This window comes from Cryptomeria japonica, chromosome 6 (assembly GCF_030272615.1).
Source record: "Cryptomeria japonica chromosome 6, Sugi_1.0, whole genome shotgun sequence".
Lineage (NCBI taxonomy): Eukaryota > Viridiplantae > Streptophyta > Pinopsida > Cupressales > Cupressaceae > Cryptomeria > Cryptomeria japonica.
Window position 1 is genome coordinate 477,412,681 of NC_081410.1, and position 21,016 is coordinate 477,433,696.

A 21,016-nucleotide genomic window follows, 5' to 3' on the forward strand; every position below is an offset into this window, starting at 1 on the left:
TGCATATGATTGATTTGAAGACTAACTCTCTCTCAACTAAAGCTCTTGATTTTATAGACCTTTAGAGGATTAGATGATGTGGCTCAGATCAATAGTCTTGATCAGATCTGCAGTTTTGGATGGTTGTGAGCAAAGGTGAAGGTTGAGAGAAAGGGAGAAGGAGAAGACAAGTGTCACTCATCTCACCTTGACTGGGTTGCTGACTGAGAGAATCTAGGGATGGTTGGAGAATATTTAGGTATGATAGGACAAGTGGACTCAAGTCCTTCCTAATATGTAGGGGGTGTTGGAGAGAATATAGGAAATGGTTATGAAATATGTGTATGTACACAATATTCATTAATTTTGGAAGTTGGAGATAAATGATGAATTAATATTTAAGAAATATTAATTTCCTTAGCCACATGTTGGATGAGTTGGCAAAGGTAAGATGAAGTGGAGATGGAAGGTGAGTTGGAAAAGGGATTAAATAATTTAGGAAATTATTTAATATTTGGGACTATAGGATAGGAGAATAATCATTAAATATTAGATATTTAATCAACTAGAGGAATAGTATAAATGAATGAAGTAATAAAATATTAATTAATAGAAAGATACGAAAATGAATTAAATTAATTAATCTTTTCAAATTAACTATTTAATAGAAGAATAATCATTAAATAAATATAAAATATTTATTTAATTGCTCATAACCATTTTTATGTGTATACAAAAAGCACACATCATCCATGAACTATCAATAGCAAAGCTACGAGCTCATGAAAAGAAGGAAAGAGAGACCAGAGATACACACCAAGTGATCTACAAGAAGAATGATGAGAAAGGACATGGATACCTTGCCCCTAGATGTGTTTTTCTAGGTGATCCATGTTGGGGAGCAGAATAGGAATAGTCAATCTTTTTTTTAGCTAGTTCCAATCATCCTCGTGCATGTGTGCAAGTGATGTCTAGTTTCAAGTATATAGAACCTCGTATTGAGTGTGCATCAACCTATTTAAGACATGCAGTGTAAATACAAATGCCAAGTGGTGAATGTGTAAATACAAAGGGGCGATTGTCTGGCTTCAGGAATATCTCGCTCTAACAATTTCCTCAGGTTCCGAGAATGTGTAACCCCAATTTCAAAAGCTACATGTTTGATTTCAAGGACATTCCAAGTAACAATTTTCTCTAGTTTCGGTGATGTATTACCCCACTTAAGACATATATCAATGTCGTGCTTGGTTTCGGGTGTGAAGCATCTCGCTCTAAGAGTTTATTTATTTTGGTTCCAAGGATGAACACCCTGTTTAAGACATGCAAAGATATGGTACAATATGGTACAAAGGGAGCGATATGGGTCCCTTCCGCTTAAGATGTCAACATAGCCCTATGTTTATGTCTTAAGGAAGCTTAAAGACAAGGATACCTAACCTTCAACACCAAGGAGATATCTTTTAGGCAACAATGTCATAAATCCAAGATAAAGAAGAAATACTCTTATAAGAAAGGATAAGATAGTTGAAAAAGAGATATCTTACAACAAGTGTAAAGGATATCCTTGGAGGAGAAGAGATATTTTCTCAAAAGACATATGCCTCCAAGAGGAGTTTCTTGAACAAATATAGCATCTTCTACCAAAAGAAAGGAAGGAGAACAAAAATGCATACCTTCCTCCTATTTCTAGGTGAAAATAGATTCTTGATGAAGGATGATACACTTTTGACCCAATGTGAAGGGGTAAGTTTATAATAAGATATACATTGCCAAGTGAAGAAGAGGTTGTAGCCAAGGACTTATACCTCTTGCATAAGAGATAATCCTTGAGAAAAAAACAACTTCACACAAGGAATGACATCAAATCATAATCCAACACTACTCACAAAGGAAAAGTAGATCCTTAGAAAGGAGAGAGAAATAATTGCCCCCCGTGTAAGGACAATGATAATAATTACACAACCTCTAAGAAGAGATAAGAAAATGCACATTATAGTCACATGAATAAATATCCAGTGCAAGAAAAGACATTGGTAACGTAAAATAGAACTCCAAAGAAGTGGTAATATTCAAAAAGAAAGAGAGAGAAAAAAAGATCACAGATTCCCTTAAGGAGGGCTTACTCATACTAGATATTTTGTTCCATGCAAGAAACGATATCAACACATGAAAAATGAAACCCCTAAAGGGAATAGTGATACCTTAGATAGAAAGAGAGAGAGGGAAAAATCCTTCCTTTCCCCCCAATCAAGAGGACAAGGAAGAATTAGGGAGAAGGATCACACATTCCTTAAGGAGAGATTATTCATAAGAGACATGTTGTTCCAAACAAAGGATAAGTCTTAACCAAGGAATACACATGCATTCACATGAAGGATAATTCTACGCAAGAAAGGACATCAAGTTATGAAGAATGCAATCCATGAAGGAAATGGTGAAACCTTAAAGATGAGAGATAGGATTGAGGTAAAAGAGAATCATGTTGCTACCCCAAGATGTTTGAAATTGAAAAAGAACCACCTCTAATGAAAAATAGATCCCAATTAAGTTAACTAATTGTGTCATACAGTGAGGAGAAAAATAAGGGTAAGAGGAGTGCTAAGGCACTACCTTTTCACCAAGAACGAGAGCAAGATCTATTGAAAGACATATATGAGCAAGATCGTATTGTTCTTGAACAAATTCCTTAAATGCTTTACACTTTACAAGAGAATGAGAACCACCGTGATGAAAAAGGAAATACCCACTACCTTCTTTATGCTTAGTGCTAAACTTCACAAAGTGAAAAACAACATTCTTCTCATACTTCAATTTCCAAAAGATTCTAGTAGCTAATTGTTCTTGATCAATAGTAGGTGTATACTCTTTATTTTGAGATGTAGGATTATGATTGTTAGAAAAACAAGGTTTGTCATCCATGATTTTAAATTTTCCACTGTCAAAATATTCTTTCATTGCATTATAAAAATCAGGACAATCATTAGCATGATGATCATGAGTTTAATGAAATGAACAAAAATGAATCTTTGAAGAAGAAGCACTTTTACAAGAGTGAATGACTTTTTGTCTTGCAAGATGGTCTTTGAAGTCTTGAATCCTAAGGAGGTCATCCATAGGAGATTTATTATAATGTCCTAGGCCTTTTGTACTAATTTGTTCAAGAGGGTTTATAGGGATGCTAATTCCTTGTTCAAATTTTCCAAGTCCTTGTCCTCTAACACCTTGTTTTGATATCATGTTAAAGCCACTCCTATAAGAATATTTTAATTAATAAGGCAGAGGAACATTATAATAAATTTCTTGTAAGTTTATAGTGTAAGGATGTTTAGAAGGAACAAAAATTTTAGTAGATGAAGAAGGAATATCTTGTGAAGGAAGATTTTCCTTTCTTTCATCATGCATATCCTCTTTGGTAAATTGGGAAGGAAGATCCTTATCATCTAAGGCCTCATATTTACTTAATGTTATGTGGAGAGAGAGAACATGAATGAAATGCATAACATCATCTTCTCTACAAATTTTTTCATGATTAAGATAGGCTCTAGGAGACTAAGGAGGATCTAGAGAGATGGAAACACATAAATTTTCATCTTGGTCCCCTTGCACTAGGGTATGTGTATGAGAAGAAGATGGGGCCATGTTGATATTCAATTCCTTCTTTCCATTAGAGATATAATTGATAGGAGTATTATCTCTTTCTTCATTCACTTTAGATACCCTAGGAGAGGTACAAGTATTAGGTTTTCCATTAGCATATCTAGGATTGGGATCTACATATGAAATGCACTTTCCTAAAACCATTACCATAAAACAACAGGAACTATAAATGAAAGCTTTGAGATCAAATTGATTGAAAGGAAGAAATTTTGAAACTCTAAAAACATAATATGCCAAAGTGATATGAATGAAAACAAGCAAGGTGAAATGAAAGAAGCTATAAACATCTAAAATTAATTTAAGCCTTTCCGCATAATTAATTAATTTATTTGTGTTATTCCTGTTCTTCTTAAAATCAATTAAATCAAATTTAATTAATTTTATCACTATAGTTAATTTACCAAAATTAATTATTCCCCATTTTTCTAAAGTCATCTCAATCATTCTTTTTTCTAAATCTCTATTAGTTAATTAACTTCAATTAACTAAGCTAACCATGTGATTCCTATAAATCACCTTTCCTAATCCTATCATCTAGCCTAATTAATCACCCTCAAACCATGCTTGCCATTATCCCCCAATTTTATATTCCTCCACTCAGTATCTCTCCTCATGCCACATCCTCCTAACTTTCCCACATGTACTCTAATCCTTCATTAAGCCACCTAATTAGTACCCTTAATCATTTGCACATTCCTAATCACCTTGATTAGGGATGGGTAAACTCTTTGCTATAAATGGATTTCCCATCTCATCCTCCAGCCTTAAATGCTACCCAATTTGATACTTAGAAGGAAATTAAAATTCTTTGAATCTCCCCATGCATCCTCTTCTCAAGGAATTTTTAATTCCTTTTCTCATTTAGTCTTCCCACACATCCTCTTATTTTTGACTTTTAATTCCTCTCCCCTTTCTCCAAAGAATTTTTAATTCTATTTTCTCTTCCCAATGTACTTGGGAGCTCTTCCCCATGTACCTTGAGGGGCGTGGAGACAAGAAATTAATTTATACCATATCCCACACCTTGTCCTCTCAATCCTCTCTCCCACTTTCTTTTAATCCTATCCCTTCACTTTGAATCAATCTTGGCCCTCCATTTTGGCCTCCTCTAATCTGTAAATTGGAGTCTCCTCCATTTATAAATCATCCACTTCCATCATATTCTTATCCTGACCATTTGATCCCTCTATCCACCTTTCATACCTTGTCTTGCCGTCTATTTGAGAATCAAAATCCATCCATTACACACTCATAATGCCAAAATCATGCCATAGCAAATCCCTCATCAAATCTTGTTGTGTAGTGGAGAGAAATCTACATATCATCCATCAAAGGAGCAAATCAAGTGGAGAACATGGTCGCTTCTACTTCATCAAGCTCAATCAAAGGAAGAAGTGAGAAATAAAGGTATAGTGGTTGATTTGTGTATTTGAATGCATTGTTTCTATGTTTTATTTGATAATACACTAACCATTAGGCCCAATTTTTTTCCCTCTTCAGAAACCATTATCCAACACATGATTTTGATAAATATAAGTGAAAATAAAGGTAATCATATATAAAATATAAAATAAATCAGACCTACTAAGTGCCATAATGAGTGTTTTAAAATTAGATCTGAAAATTGATGTGAAAAATGAAGCAAGCCAAAAATCAAATTAACCAAAATAAATTAGGGTTTTTCTAAATTAAACCTCTAAATTTATATAATTTGATTAAAATGAGATCTATGAATTTGAAATAGAATTCTGCAATGTTTCCAAATTAAATCTGGAATAATTAATCCAAATTAGGGAAATCACAAGCTCAATTTTAGAATTTAAAAATTGGGTTTTTTTTGTGAAATTAACCTCTAAATTTTTTAAGTTCAATTGGAAATTAAATTTGTTAATGCAAATTTGAATTTTAAATTGCATAAACACTCAGATCTGAGAACATAAATTATAATTAAAGGTGTAAGGAGTCAGGTTCACCATAATGTAATGGGTGAAAGAATTAGGGTTTCCACCACAAGAAGGATGAAAACCACTATTTTTGCTTCGGTACCTATTACATTCAAAAGAGGGTTGAATCCAATACATTTACTCACAAAATAGCAAAGATAAGGACTGAATATACTAATTGGATTCAAGGGGTGGATTTGTTTGCCCTCTTTTGTAAGTTGAATTGTTGAAATTAGGGTGAAGTATTGAAAATGAAGTATGGAAACGCAGAAACAATGAACTACAGTCGTCGGATTGAGGCACACACCTGGATTTGAGAAATATAAGAAGATTCAAATTTGATCCTCGAAAGAGATCCTAAAATGTTGGGACCGTGGTAAACTTCACCCTGGTCCTCTGAACTTTTCGCACACTAAAGGGGGATTGATTCATCTATGTAATTAATGTTGATTGTGAAGATCGTAACTTCGTACTTGTTTCCTCAAATCTACAATGACTGATAATGATACTTTGCTTCTTGAATGTAGTCACATATGATGTAGGAAATGGTATGAACATGACAAAACCCTAATCACGCACACATGCTTGCATATGGATGATGTAATGTTGCTCCACAATTGATGAATGAGGAATGCAGCCTTGAAGACCTGTAGAAATGTTAGATGTTAAATACTTCAATGATTGAAGGGAAATATTACTTGAATGAGCACCTTGATCTCCTATTATACTTCTTGTTATCCAAAATGAGAGGGGAAAGCCTACTTATATACTTGGCCATCAAAAAACATGTTAATTTTTTTACATAGGCCAACACGGGGTTGGGTTTTCTGGCTCAAATTTGAAATAGCAAAAAGGGGTTTGAAGAGGGGCTCAAATAGGGAGGACTAAAGCGCAACTCCCTGGTCCCAATGAGGACCAAGGCACCACACCCTAGTCTTACCCCATTTCAAGGCTAGGATGAGGGGGCTATGACTTCTTCTTATTACTAAAATCAAATATTACAAGGCCTTGTTTACAAAATCAAAGCAATTTTCTAATTCTCCAATTCACACACAACATAAGAGAAGAGCATACAATTGCTTAGACACATTAAGGCTTAGGATGTTGATTGAATCCTTTGAAGTCTTATCTATATATCCTAAATGACCTATTGATCCAGTGACTCCGATTCTTACCTAGAATATCAGGTAAACTAGTGAATGTGAATGGTGGAGTATCATACAATAATGGTCAATATTGTTAGTCAATCACATGTTGCAAGTTTATTTTAATTATTTACTATAGAGATGATATTCATCATTACTACTGGAAGATAAAGATTTCATATAAGTGTATGGGAATGAACACATAGTTAAATTCGACAAGTTTTGAAGGAAAGAGGAGATGATACATGTTTAATGCTAGCATGTGGTCAACCTTCCAAACAAACACAAAATGATCTAGCTCTTGCTCTCCTCGTCGTTCACATGACAAATTAGTTGAACACTTGTCAAAACATTTTTTTTATCATGTTGGAGTTTTTTTTATGGTGTTAGGAAAGGAAATCACTTGTTTAAGTAGAAATGTTCAGTAGTAGTCGTCCATACACCTATTTTATTATTATATGTATCAAAAAACCACCTTAAAAAAAAGTTGCTAAAATGCTTAAACACCCGTCTGAATTAATTGTTATATAAAAGATTGAAGATGATGTGGGTGTCTAAACTGGTCAAGACAACTCTCCCTACAACCATGTTCGCACCTATGTTAACTTGCCAATAAATGTCTTGAACAACACTACCTCCTAGAAACCTTTAAATACAATGTGTTGAAAGGTAAACAGAGCAAGACAAAGCACATAAATGATCTTGGCTGATGTTTTCAAGAAATTGGTTTGAGTTTTTACTGTTATTTTCCCTCTCCTTTGTGAACATCTCACTTGGTATGCCACCTACTAGAAATTTTGGTGCTTGTTTTTACATTTTTATTTTTAAATTGTCATTTTTCCTAATGCAAATTTGAGATTCTCTCTTATTTAATTTCTTTGAATATGTGCAACAACAATAATGGAGGACACTGTAAATTTGGACAAACAATTATCTCCAATTTTTATTGTGCTCGATTCTTGTTCAAGTTTTCCTTACGTTTCCTTAATAGATTTTTTTTCTATGTTTGATTTTTGTTTTCATCTGAAAAAATTAGCTCTTTTTTGGGGAATTTTTCTTTGAATTCACCAAAAAATTGTTGTTTTGGCTATGGATAAAATAAATTACCAGCCATGACAACTATAGAAGTTTCAAATTTAAACTCCTTCCCATTATGAAATTGTAATGGTGAAAAATTAGGGTTTCCACCATAGAAGGAGAAAACTGCTAATTTTTACTTGGCGACCATTAAATTCAAAAGAGGGAAAGAGATCCAATAGATTTAGTCAAACCAAAAATGATAAGGATTAAAAAACTAATTGGATTCAAGGGGTGGATTTTGTTTTCCCTCTTTTGTAAGTTGAATTGCTGAAATTAGGGTAAAGTGCTGAAAATGAAGGATGGAAACACAAAAACAGTGAGATATAGTCGTTGGATTGAAGCACACACCCAGATCTAATAAATATAAGAAGATTCAGATCTGATCCCCAAAAGAGCTCCTAAAATGTTGAGATCATGGTGAGCTTCACCCTAAACCTCTGAACTTTTCACACACCAAAGGGGGATCAATTTATCTCTGTAAATAATGTCAATTCTGAATATCACATCTCTATACCTATTTCATCAGATCTCTAATGATTGATAATGATTCTTTACTTCTTGAATTTAGTCACATATGTTGTATGAAATGGTATGAACATGACGGAACCCTAATCACGCACACATGCTTGCATATGAATGATGTAATGTTGCTCCATAATTGATGAATGAATAATGCAACCTTGAAGACCTATAGAAATGGTTGATGATGAATAATATAATGCTTGAATGAAAATATTGCTTGAATGAGTGCCTTATGATATCCTATTGTCCTCCTTGTTATCCAAAATGAGAGGGGAAAGCCTCTTTATATACTTGCCTGTCGAAAAACATATTAATTTTCCAACATAGGCCGACATGGGGTTGGGTTCCCCACTCAAATTTGAAATAACAAAAAGGGTTTGAAGAGGGGCCCAAATAGGGAAGACCAAGGCACGGTGTCTTGGTCCCAATGAGCTTTTTGGTTCCATACCTTGGTCCTACCCCATTTTAGGGTCATGACAAGGGGGCCATGTGGTGTATAAAGTGAAAACAAGACCATATTTGCATGATGTAAGCATAATCGGGTTGTAATTAAGAATTTGGAGATGAACACTAAGGCAAGGGACCAAAATGTGGACTAAATTGTAAGGGAGTACAATTTAGGATGCTACATTTAGCTCCCACTTTAGCGGGAGTATGAGCCTATGCAAATACTCATGGTAGAGTAGACAAAAGAGAGATGAAAAAGAGGAGCAATGAGGAGAAAAATCACAAGGACTATAAGACATCACTAATTTTGAGGAACATACCCCCTAGATTAGGATCTTAACTTGCTCAAATATATGTAAGGGCACACAAAAACAAGACAAAAACAAAAATCCAAACAAATATAAAAAGACAAATGAAAGCAAAAGACACACACAAAAGCTAAAGACCAAAAACAAGACCTTAAGTCATCTAGTTGAAGAGACCTCGATATCAAAATGTCTCAACCACTAATATCATTCCTGAAAAAAGCCATCTCAAGAACCTAAGCAATCACATAAAAGAGAAAAGCACACATCATCCATGAACTATCAATAGAAAAGCTATGAGTTCATGAGAAGAAGGAAAGAGGGAGCACAGATACACGCCAAGTGATCCACAAGAAGAATGATGAGAAAGGACATGGATACCTTGCCCCTAGATGATTTTTTCTAGGCGATCCATGTTGGGGAGGAGAATAGGAATAGTCTATCTTTTTTAATTAGTTCAAATCATCCTCGTGCATGAGTGCAAGTTATGTCTAGTTTCAAGTATATAGCACCTCCTATTGAGTGTACATCAACCTATTTAAGACGTGTAGTGTAAATACAAATGCCCAATGTGTAAATACGAAGGGACGAATGTCTGGCTTCAGGAACATCTCGCTCTAAGAGTTTCCTCGAGTTTCAAGAATGTGTAACCCCAATTTCAAAAGATACATGTCTGGTTCCAAGGACATCTCATGTAAGAGTTTTCTCTAGTTTCGGTGATGTATTACCCCACTTAAGATATATATCAATGTTGTGCTTGCTTTCGGGTATGAAGCATTTCGCTCTAAGAGTTTATTTATTTTGGTTCCAAGGATGAACACCCTCTTTTTGACATACAAAGATATGGCACAATATGGTACAAAGGGAGCGATATGGGTGCATTCCGCTTAAGATGTCAATATAGCCCTATGTTTATGTCTTAAGGAAGCTTAAAGACAATGATACCTAACATTTGAAATACCAAGGAGATATCTTTTCGGCAATAATGTCATAAATCCAAGCTAAAGAAGAAATACTCTTATAAGAAAAGATAAGATAGTTGAAAAAGAGATATCTTGCAACAAGTTTAAAGCATATCCTTGGAGGAGAAGAGATATTTGCTCAAAAGACATATGCCTCCAAGAGGAGTTTCTTGAAAAAATATAGCATCTTCTACCAAAAGAAAGGAAGGAGAACAAGAATGTGTACCATCCTCCTATTGCTAGGTGAAAATAGATTCTTGATGAATTATGACATACTTTTGACCCAATGTGAAGGGGTAAGTTTATAATAAGATATACATTGCCAAGTGAAGAAGAGGTTGTAGCCAGGGACTTACACCTCTTGCATAAGAGATAATCCTTGAGTAAACAACAAATTCACACAAGGAATGACATCAAATCATAAGCCAACTCTACTCACAAAGGAAAAGTAGATCCTTAGAAAGGAGAGAGAAAAATTGCCCCCCAAGTGTAAGGACAATGAGAATAATTACACAACCTATAAGGAGAGACAAAACATAAGAAAATTCACATTATAGTCACATGAATAAATATCCAATGCAAGAAAAGATATTGGTTATGTAAAATAGAACTCTAAAGAAGTGGTAATCTTCAAAGAGAAAGAGAGAGAAAAAAAGATCACAAATTCCCCTAAGGAGGGATTACTCATAATATAAATTTTGTTCCATGCAAGAAAAGATATCAAAACATGAAAAATGCAATGCCTAAAGGGAATAGTGATACCTTAGATAGAAAGAGAGAGAGTAAAAAATCCTTCCTTGCCCCCCAAGCAATAAGACCAGGAAGAATTAGGGAGAAGGATCACACATTCCCTAAGGAGAGATTATTCATAAGAGACATGTCATTCCAAATGAAGGATAAGTCCTAACCAAGGAACACACATGAATTCACATGAAGGATAAATCTACGCAAGAAAGGACATCAAGTTATGAAGAATGCAATCCATGGAGGAAATGGTGAAACCTTAAAGATGAGAGATAGGATTGAGGTAAAAGAGAATCATGTTGCTACCCCAAGATGTTTGAAATTGAAAAAGAACCACCTCTAATGAAAAAGAGATCCCAATTAAGTTAACTAATTCTGTCATACAGTGAGGAGAAAAATAAGGGTGAGAGGAGTGCTAAGCCACTACCTTTTCAACAAGAAAGAGAGCAAGATCTATTGAAAGACATATGTGAGCAAGATCATATTGTTCTTGAACAAATTCCTTAAATGCTTTACACTTTCCAAGAGAATGAGAACCACCATGATGAAAAAGGCAATGCCCAGTACCTTATTTATACTTAGTGCTAAACTTCACAAAGTGAAAAACAACATTCTTGTCATACTTCAATTTCCAAAAGATTCTAGTAGCTAATTGTTCTTGATCATTAGTAGGTGTATGCTTTTTCTTTTGAGATGCAGGATTAGGATTGTTAGAAGAAGAATTTTTTTCATCCATGATTTTAACTTTGCCACTATCAAAATGTTCATTCATTGCATTATAAAAATTAGGACAATCATTAGCATGATGATCATGAGTTTAATGAAATGAGCAAAAAGGATTTTTTGAAGAAGAAGCACTTTTACAAGAGCGAATGACTTTTGTCTTGCAAGATGGTCTTTGAAGTCTTGAATCCCCAGGAGGTCATCCTTAGAAGATTTATTATCATGTCCTAGGCCTTTTTTACTAATTTTTTCAAGAGGGTTTATAGGGATGTTGATTCCTTGTTCAAATTTTCCAAGTTCTTGTCCTCTAACACCTTGTTTTGATATCATGTTAAAGCCACTCCTATAAGAATCTTTTAATTGATAAGGTAGAGGAACATTATAATAAATTTATTTTAGGTTTATAGTGTAAGGATGTTTAGAAGTAACAAAGGGATTGGCAGATGAAGAAGGAATACCTTGTGAAGGAAGAATTTCCTTTCTTTCATCATGCATATCCTCTTTGGTAAATTGGGAAGGAAGATCCTTATCATCTAAGGCCTCATCTTTACTTAATGTTATGTGAGGAGAGAGATCATGAGGGAAATGCATAACATCATCTTTTCTACAAATGTTTTGATGATTAAGATAGGCTCTAGGAGTATAAGGAGGATCTAGAGAGATGGAAACACCAAAATTTTCATCTTGCTCCCCTTGCGCTAGGATATGTGTATGAGGAGAAGATGGGGCCATGTTTCTCTTCAATTCCTTCTTTCCATTAGAGATATAATTGATAGGAGTATTATCTCTTTCTTCATTCACTTTAGATACCCTAGGAGAGGTACAAGTATTAGGTTTTCCATTAACATCTCTAGGATTGGGGTCTACATATGAAATGCACTTTCCTAAAACCATTACCATAAAACAACATGCACTATAAATGAAAGATTTGAGATCAAATTGATTGAAAGGAAGGAATTTTGAAACTCTAAAAACACAATATGCCAAAGTGATATGAATGAAAACGATCAAGGTGAAATGAAAGAAGATGTAAACATCTAAAATTAATTAAATTAATATTTAATTAATTTAAGCCTTTCCGCATAATTAATTAATTTAATTGTGTTATTCCTGTTCTTCTTGAAATTAATTAAATCAAATTTAATTAATTTTATCACTATATTTAATTTACCAAAATTAATTATTCCCCATTCTTCTAAAGTCATCTCAATCATTATTTTTTCTAAATCTCTATTAGTTAATTAACTTCAATTAACTAAGCTAACCATGTGATTCCTACAAATCACCTTTCCTAATGCTATCATCTAGCCTAATTAATCACCCTCAAACCATGCTTGCCATTATCCCCCAATTTTATATTCCTCCACTTAGTATCTCTCCTCATGTCACATCCTCCTAACTTTCCCACTTGCACTCTAATCCCTCATTAAGCCACCTAAGCAGTACCCTTAATCACTTGCACATTCCTAATCACCTTGATTAGGGATGTGTCAACTCTTTGCCATAAATGGCTTTCCCATCTCATCGTCCAACCTTAAATGCTACCCACTTTGATCCTTTGAAGGAAATTCAAATTCTTTGAATCTCCCCATGCATCCTCTTCTCAAGGAATTTTTAATTCCTTTTCTCATTTAGTCTTCCCACACATCCTCTTATTTTGGAATTTTAATTCCTCTCCACATTCTCCAAAGAATTTTTAATTCCATTTGCTCTTCCCAATGTACTTGGGAGGTCTTCCCCATGTACCTTGAGGGGCGTGGAGACAAGAACTTTCTTTATAGCATATCTCTTGAATCCCACACCTTGTCCTCTCAATCCTCTCTCCCAGTTTCTTTCAATCCTATCCCTTCACTTCGAATCAATCTTGGCCCTCCATTTTGGCCTCCTCTAATCTATAAATTGGAGTCTCCTCCTGTCATAAATCATCCACTTCCATCATATTCTTATCCTTTCCATTTGATCCCTTGATCCACCTTTCATACATTGTCTTGTTGTCCATTTGAGAATCAAAATCCATCCATCACACATTCATAATGCCAAAATCATGCCATAGCAAATCCCTCATCCATCACTCTTAACTAATATCCCTCATCAAATCTTGTTGTGTAGTGGAGAGAAATATACATATCATTCATCAAAGGAGAAAAGCAAGTGGAGCACGTCGGCACTTCTACTTCTTCAAGCTCAATTAGAGGAAGAAGTGAGAAATAAAGGTATAGTGGTTGATTTGTGTATTTGAATGCATTGTTTCTATGTTTTATTTGATATTACACTAACCATTAGGCCCAATTTTTTCCCCCTCTTCAGAAACCATTATCCAAAAAATGAATTTGATAAATATAAGTGAAAATAAAGGTAATAATATATAAAATAGCAAATAAATCAGATCTACTAAGTGACATAATGAGTGTTTTGAAATCAGATCTGAAAATCGATGTGAAAAATGAAGCAATCCAAAAATCAAATTAGGTTTTTTATGAATTAAACCTCTAAATTTATATAATTTGATTAAAATGAGATCTATGAATTTGAAATTGAATTGTGCTATGTTTCCAAATCAAATCTGAAACAATTAATCCAAATTAGGGAAATCACAAGCTCAATTTTAGAATTTAAAAATTAGGGTTTTTGTGAAATTAACGTCTAAATTTTTTAAGTTCAATTGAAAATTAAACTTGTAAATGAAATTTTGAATTTTAAATTACATAAACACTCAGATCTGAGAACATAAATAATAAATAAAGGTGTAAGGAGATGGGTTCACCATAATGTAATGGGTGAAAAAATTAGGGTTTCCACCACGAGAAGGATGAAAACTGCTAATTTTTGCTTAGGGACCTATTAGATTCAAAAGAGGGTCGAATCCAATAGATTTACTCACAAAATAGCAAACATAAGGACTAAATATACTGATTGGATTCAAGGGGTGGATTTGTTTTCCCTCTTTTGTAAGTTGAATTATTGAAATTAGGGTAAAGTACTGAAAATGAAGGATGGAAACACAGAAACAATGAACTACAGTTGTCAGATTGAGGCACACACCTGGATTTGAGAAATATAAGAAGATTCAAGTTTGATCCTCAAAAGAGATCCTAAAATGTTGGTACCATGGGAAACTTTGCCTTGGTCCTCTGAACTTTTCGCACACAAAAGGGGTATTGATTCTTCTCTATAAATAATGTTGATTATGAATATCGCAACTTCGTACTTGTTTCCTCAAATCTACAATGTCTGATAATAATACTTTGCTTCTTGAATGTAGTCAAATATGTTGTAGGAAATGGTATGAACATGACAAAATCCTAATCACACACACATGCTTGCATATGGATGATGTAATGTTGCTCCACAATTGATGAATGAGGAATGCAACCTTGAAGACCTCTAGAAATGTTAGATGTTAAATACTTCAATGATTGAATGCAAATATTGCTGGAAACCTTGATCTCCTATTATACTTCTTATTATTCTAAATGAGAGGGGAAAGCCTCCTTATATACTTTCCCATCAAAAAACATGTTAATTTTTTTAGATAGGCCAACACGGGGCTAGGTTTTCTGGCTCAAAATTGAAATAGTAAAAACGGTTTGAAGAGGCGCCCAAATAGGGAGGACTAAGGTGCAATGCCTTGGTCCCAATGAGGACCAAGGCACCACACCTTATTCCTACCCCATTTCAAGGCTAGGACGAGGGGGCCATGTGGTGTATAAAGTGAAAATAAGGCCATATTTGTATGATGTAAGCATAATCATGTCTTAATTAAGCATTGGGAGATGAACACTAAGGCAAGGACTCAGAATTTGGAATAAACTGTAAGGGAGTACATTTTAGGATGCTATAGGAATATATGAATTTAACATATGAGTTTGAAGAGGTGACCTATAATTGAGTATAGTGAGTAAAACTTCTTTTTTTAAAAGGGGGTAAAAATTTATTTTGAGAAAACAAGAATACAAAGCCAAGGGCACCCAACCCAAACCAACAACCAATGACTAAAAGGAAAAGGGGTCCAGAGGGACAAATCTTTCCAAATAAACACTAAATCCTCCATCATACCTAATTAAGCTTACAAGAAAGGCAGAATAATCTAGGGTTAAAGAACCCAATCCTCAACATCCAACCTACCAGGATTCTTTGAGGCCCACTTTGCCATGTAATCCGCAACTCTATTCCATTCCAGAGGGATATGCCTAAGGAAATATACTCCAGAGACAGGATTAAGTTTAAAATATACCTAATTACAAAGGCTAGTTGCTAGTTAAAATCTCCCCAATCACTTTAACATATCAATAACAACCAGTGAGTCCGACTCATAGATATAATCTTCTTCCACCCTAGAGAAAGACCTTTTTCAATAGCATGGAAAATAGCAAGAGCCTCAATAAGATTATTAGAGTGAAGCTCTTGAAAAGAAGAGAAAAATAACACAACTCTACCATCAATATCTTTGCCAATACCTCTGATTCCTACCTATCTAGGATTACCTCTCAAAGATCCATCCATGTTTACTTTTAAAACTCCCTCTGGAGGAGGGAGCCTTCTCCCTTCTCACTAGATTTTTTTCCTAGTCCTTCCCCTCCTTCTACCAATAAGATTTTTCAAACCATTATCAACAAGATTCAACTTCTTTAAAATATCCATATCAGCTGGATCCACCTCAACCAAAAGATCACACTTGGCCACTATAGTTTCCTTAAGCTTTTGAATGATTTTATGCCACAAGAGTCTATTCTCAAGATCCATCCCTTAAAATATTATTTGATTTCTTTCCAACCAAAGATTCCAAATGATGAGAGAGGAACCAATACAACTCGCAATATGGAGAGAGGGATTTAGGGCTGGAGGTCTACCCAAGCTTTCCCAAAACTCCACTAAAGAGGTGGCAAAAATACAAGACCGGTTCCATAATCTCCACCAAAAATGCCAAATAGCCTTTTAATAGGGGCATTGAAAGAAAATATGAGACACCTCCTCAACATTATTTTTATAAAGGACACACATAGAAGGTCCCTAAAACCCTTGATTACTAAGATTATCCCAAGTCAGACACTTGTTCTGGGTTACCAACCATAGAAAAAAATTGCACTTGGGCCAAGAAAATATATTCCAAACTTGTTTTCACCAAGAGATGTCTCTGTTGCCATAACACTTCCTATACAACTCAAGATATCTTGAGGATGCCGAAAATCTTCCTTTTGGATTAGGACTCTAGGCCAAAGTATCACTCTTCCTAAGGGAACTGCATAGTCTTTCAACAAGAATACCAACCAATTCTTGTCAATCCTCTTCAGAACCACCCAACGACCATTCCTAGGGATCTTTCCAGCAACAAACCCCCATTTGATCCTAGGAATTAACTTTCTTGAAATCCTAAACCTTACACCACTCACTTTCAACAAAGATGTTGCATAGAGTCTAGAGATAAGGGTACTGAGACAAAATTGGGGGATGCCCATCCCAAGAGTCATACAAAAAAAAGGCATCAAAACCACTATTACATATCCAAAAAAGGCCATCTTTAATAAGCTTGGCCCATTTCTTCAGCGTCCCAAATAATTGACCCCTTCCCCTCAAGAGGACATCTAGGCACCTCACCACCACTCACTCCCCTCAGATACTTATGGGAAAGAATCTTGGCCAGTATAGTGTGTAAAACTAAAGAGAAGAAGTGGATAGCATTTACAATAATACAAACCTTGTTAGTTAACTAGCCTTTTTCAATAGATTTTTTTTTTTTAATTTCAAAATTTAGTGAGTATGTTATTCAAACTTTGATAAAGTGAAATTGTAGTGAAGTGCATAATGCTCTTTTAAGTAACGATTTACGATAGGCTAATAAAAGTTATAAGGGAAAAGGGCTAGAACTATGCATTATTATTAAGGACAACATGATCGAATAAATTAGAGAACAAGATGATCGAATAAAATGAGTCTTTCAATTTTACCTTATTTTTCTTGCTTTTTTTCCAATCTTTTTTGTTTCCTTAGTAATGAAATTCAATACAAAATAAAAATTTTTAATTTAGCATGGACAACCTTGAACAATAGAGGGGTTTGATTTTATTCATAATTTATTGCATAGAGCAAAAGGCAAAGTAATTATTCCTATTTATTTTATACTTTATATTTGAAACAGATAATATCTACTTCAAAACTAAAGTAATTTTTTGAAAATTTTATCAACATTATCTATTAAAGTTAATTAAACTGTAAATTATTTTAACAATAAATTTTTAAGTAAATTATTATGCTCAAAATTAATTATTATTTTTCATTCTTTAACGATAAAAATATTTTTGCATAATTTTTTTCAAAAATCAAGCAAAATACATAGTATGAATGAAGGATTGGTTTAAAATATCAAATCATAAAATTTTACATTCCTTGTTGACATATTAAACATTTTTACTATTGATAATAATTTAATTTAGTGAAAAAAAAATTTTTAAAAATTAATTTAGTTTTACAAATTATTAATACTTATTCAAAATAAAAAATTAATTAATTTAGTTTTACAAATTATTAATACTTATTCACTATTTATTTTTTACTTTTAATTTGAAAACATATAATATCTACTTCAAAATTAAAACAATTTAAAAAAAATTAATCAACATTATTTATTAAAGTTAATTAAGTCGTAAATTATTTTTAATCAATTTAAAGTAAATTATTATGTTCAAAATTAATTAATAATTTGTATTCTTTAATGATGAAAACATTTTTGCATAAAAAAATCTAAAATTAACAGAATGCATAGGATAAACAAAGGATTGGTTTAAAATATCAAATCATAACAATTTATATTCCTTGTTGACATATTAAACATTTTTAAGATTAGTTTCATTGAAAAAATATTTTTAAAACATATTTCTCACTTTCAATTATTAACAACTTGAGAAATTTATAAATACATCAGTAAGAATAAAGTAACAAATAATGACTTTAGAAACTGTTGACTACTAATTTTGCATTAAACGCTAATAACCTTATGAGAAATTCAGTGATGGGGGACCTTTGCGCGAAGTTCACTGAATAACCTCCAGGTTTAAGAAGTTGACTCTTCATACAATGGGGGGAGAAAAGGGAGAAAGAAAAACGTAAAAGCTACACTAATTAGGCAATGCGACAAAATATTTTTAAGACATTTGCAACACAAAAAAACCCAAGAATGTGCAGTTTTAAGGCACGTTCAACAATCTACATGCCCAATACAATTTGAAAAGATAATTAAACAAGGCTCATTTAATATAATATGACAGACACCATTCATCTGACAAATAACAAGTCACATAACATAGTTTAATCTGTAGAGTCTCACAACGCATATCATAGAAGTTACTCATTTAAAACATAGCACAAAAGTTCATCTATTAAGCTTCAAACAAACAACCATAAAGGCCATAGTCACAGTCTGATATATTTATCATTCAAAAAATATAATTAACATAAAGGCTTGCTTCACAAAACCTAAGTCTAATAATCTTTTCTCAAAGTTTGAACCTCTAAAACAATAGAGGGAAGGCCAATAAATAGCCCAACAACAGGAAAGCACAAGAAAAATCCTAGTAACTGCTCTCTGTTAGGAAAATTCTTGTGTGGCGTCCATAGAGACACATGCAATCAAAAAGGCAAAAAATCGTCTTTTGATATGATTATGCAAACTTCATCATGGCAATCTCTACACTTGCCAAAACAAGAAAATCATGATGCCAACAACATTCTGGTTCATGAATCATCGAAGGGACATGCAACAACTCGGAGGAGACCCAAAGTCGAATGCAAAATGAGGACCAGGACATCGAACGCGAAGATGCCAAGTGTCACTATTATCATACAAAGAATGGTGGGGCTGAGAGAATGTACGCCGAGGAAAAACCTATGCCACGCGGCAGCTCCGCGCTTTCTCAACGCAAGGCGAGAAAGGTGAGTTGCTTAACGCAACGTCGTGGCACCATGCTACATGCACGAATGAATAGAAGAGCGGTCCAAGGAGAAAAGGAGGATACTAAACACTCGACCAAAATGTTGCTTGTGAACGATTTTGAAAGAATATTAACATTTCTTGGCAACTAAATGGGGAATTATGCCTATGGAATGCTAGGACCCAAAACTGCTGGTTCAGAGACCAGACTTTAAGCTTGAATTGGGAAAAGCAAATCAAAGACCTACTGCAACAAAATCCAATCATCTTCAGAGGGCAATACCCGAGCTTCTAGGATCTGGCAACTCTGGTCCAAACAGATAACTTCATCAAATGGCAAGATCATTGGTTCTTCATGGACCATCTTCATAAGCGCATAGAGATGAGCTAGGGGATGTAAAAGCTAGTCAACTTCCTCTGCTGAAATAGGACTACTGAGGCGCTATTAGGAAGTTTGATCTTGCTGCAGCTACTTGATTTGACTCATAATTTGTTCAATCCCCAAAATAACATCATCTGCAAGAAAAGGTGAAGGCAGAGCAAGGTACACAAATTTCTCCACATGTTTCTTGATATCTAGGACCGAAATCCTTAAGGAATTAAGTGTTACCGATGCTTGCGTGGCTGCCTTGTGATGATTGATAAAACGATTGGCCCTTCTGATCAACTGCTTATGATCTGCAACTCCCTTTTCTATCAAATCCTCATCGGAAGTGACATACTGCCACTTAATCAACCTCTGGGCTATGGGGATCTTAGGACCAATTAAGAGCGTAACTTTGTCAGTAAGAACGCTCACTTCAACACAAAGAGATTGTGCTTCACCTAGGAACCTCAACATGAGCTACAACAAAGGGCAATACTACTTAATCTTCTCCCAATGAGAAACATACAACTCTTCCACAATCGGGGAGAGATCTTGAAAAGCTTCCAAAGGGGGGGAAGCTGAAATAAGCATGCTATTTCATCATCCTTCGCTCTTATCTCATTTTGTAGATCTTTATTTTTATATTGTTCATGAGTGGCTTGATGCTCCAAAGCGAGGATCTTGGTGCCTCAATCCTGAAAAGCTTCTTGAAGTCGCGCTATGCGATCTTGCTCTTGCTGTAATAATCCCCTGGCATTCTAGAGTTCCTTCTTAGCTTGCTCCAGGCTATTCTGCATTTCGCATGTGGTTGTTTCAAACTTCTCTCTTTCCTTAGAATGAGTGATCTGCACATTGCTCAAATATTTAGAGTATTCTTCTTTTAGGCAACCTCTTCTCGCAGCTAAGCTTGAATCTGGGTAGCATCTCTGGAAGCTTCTTTCAGTTGTTGCACCTCTTGTTCTTTCTCTTGCAATTCCTTCAGTGCTACATTCCTTGTCGCCTCTTGCCCCTTCAATTGGGAACTCACATTATTCAAGGTGGATTGCAACTTCTCTTTTTCAGAATTTGCTTGAGCTAACAAGCCTTGCAAACAGTTGATTTCAGCACTTCTAGCTTTGTCCTCCTTCCTCTGATGGACTGAGGCGAATGAGCTCTTCTTGCATCTTGTCTAGGCGGCATCTTTTCTTGATGAAATCTAAAGACACGACCTTCGAAGTT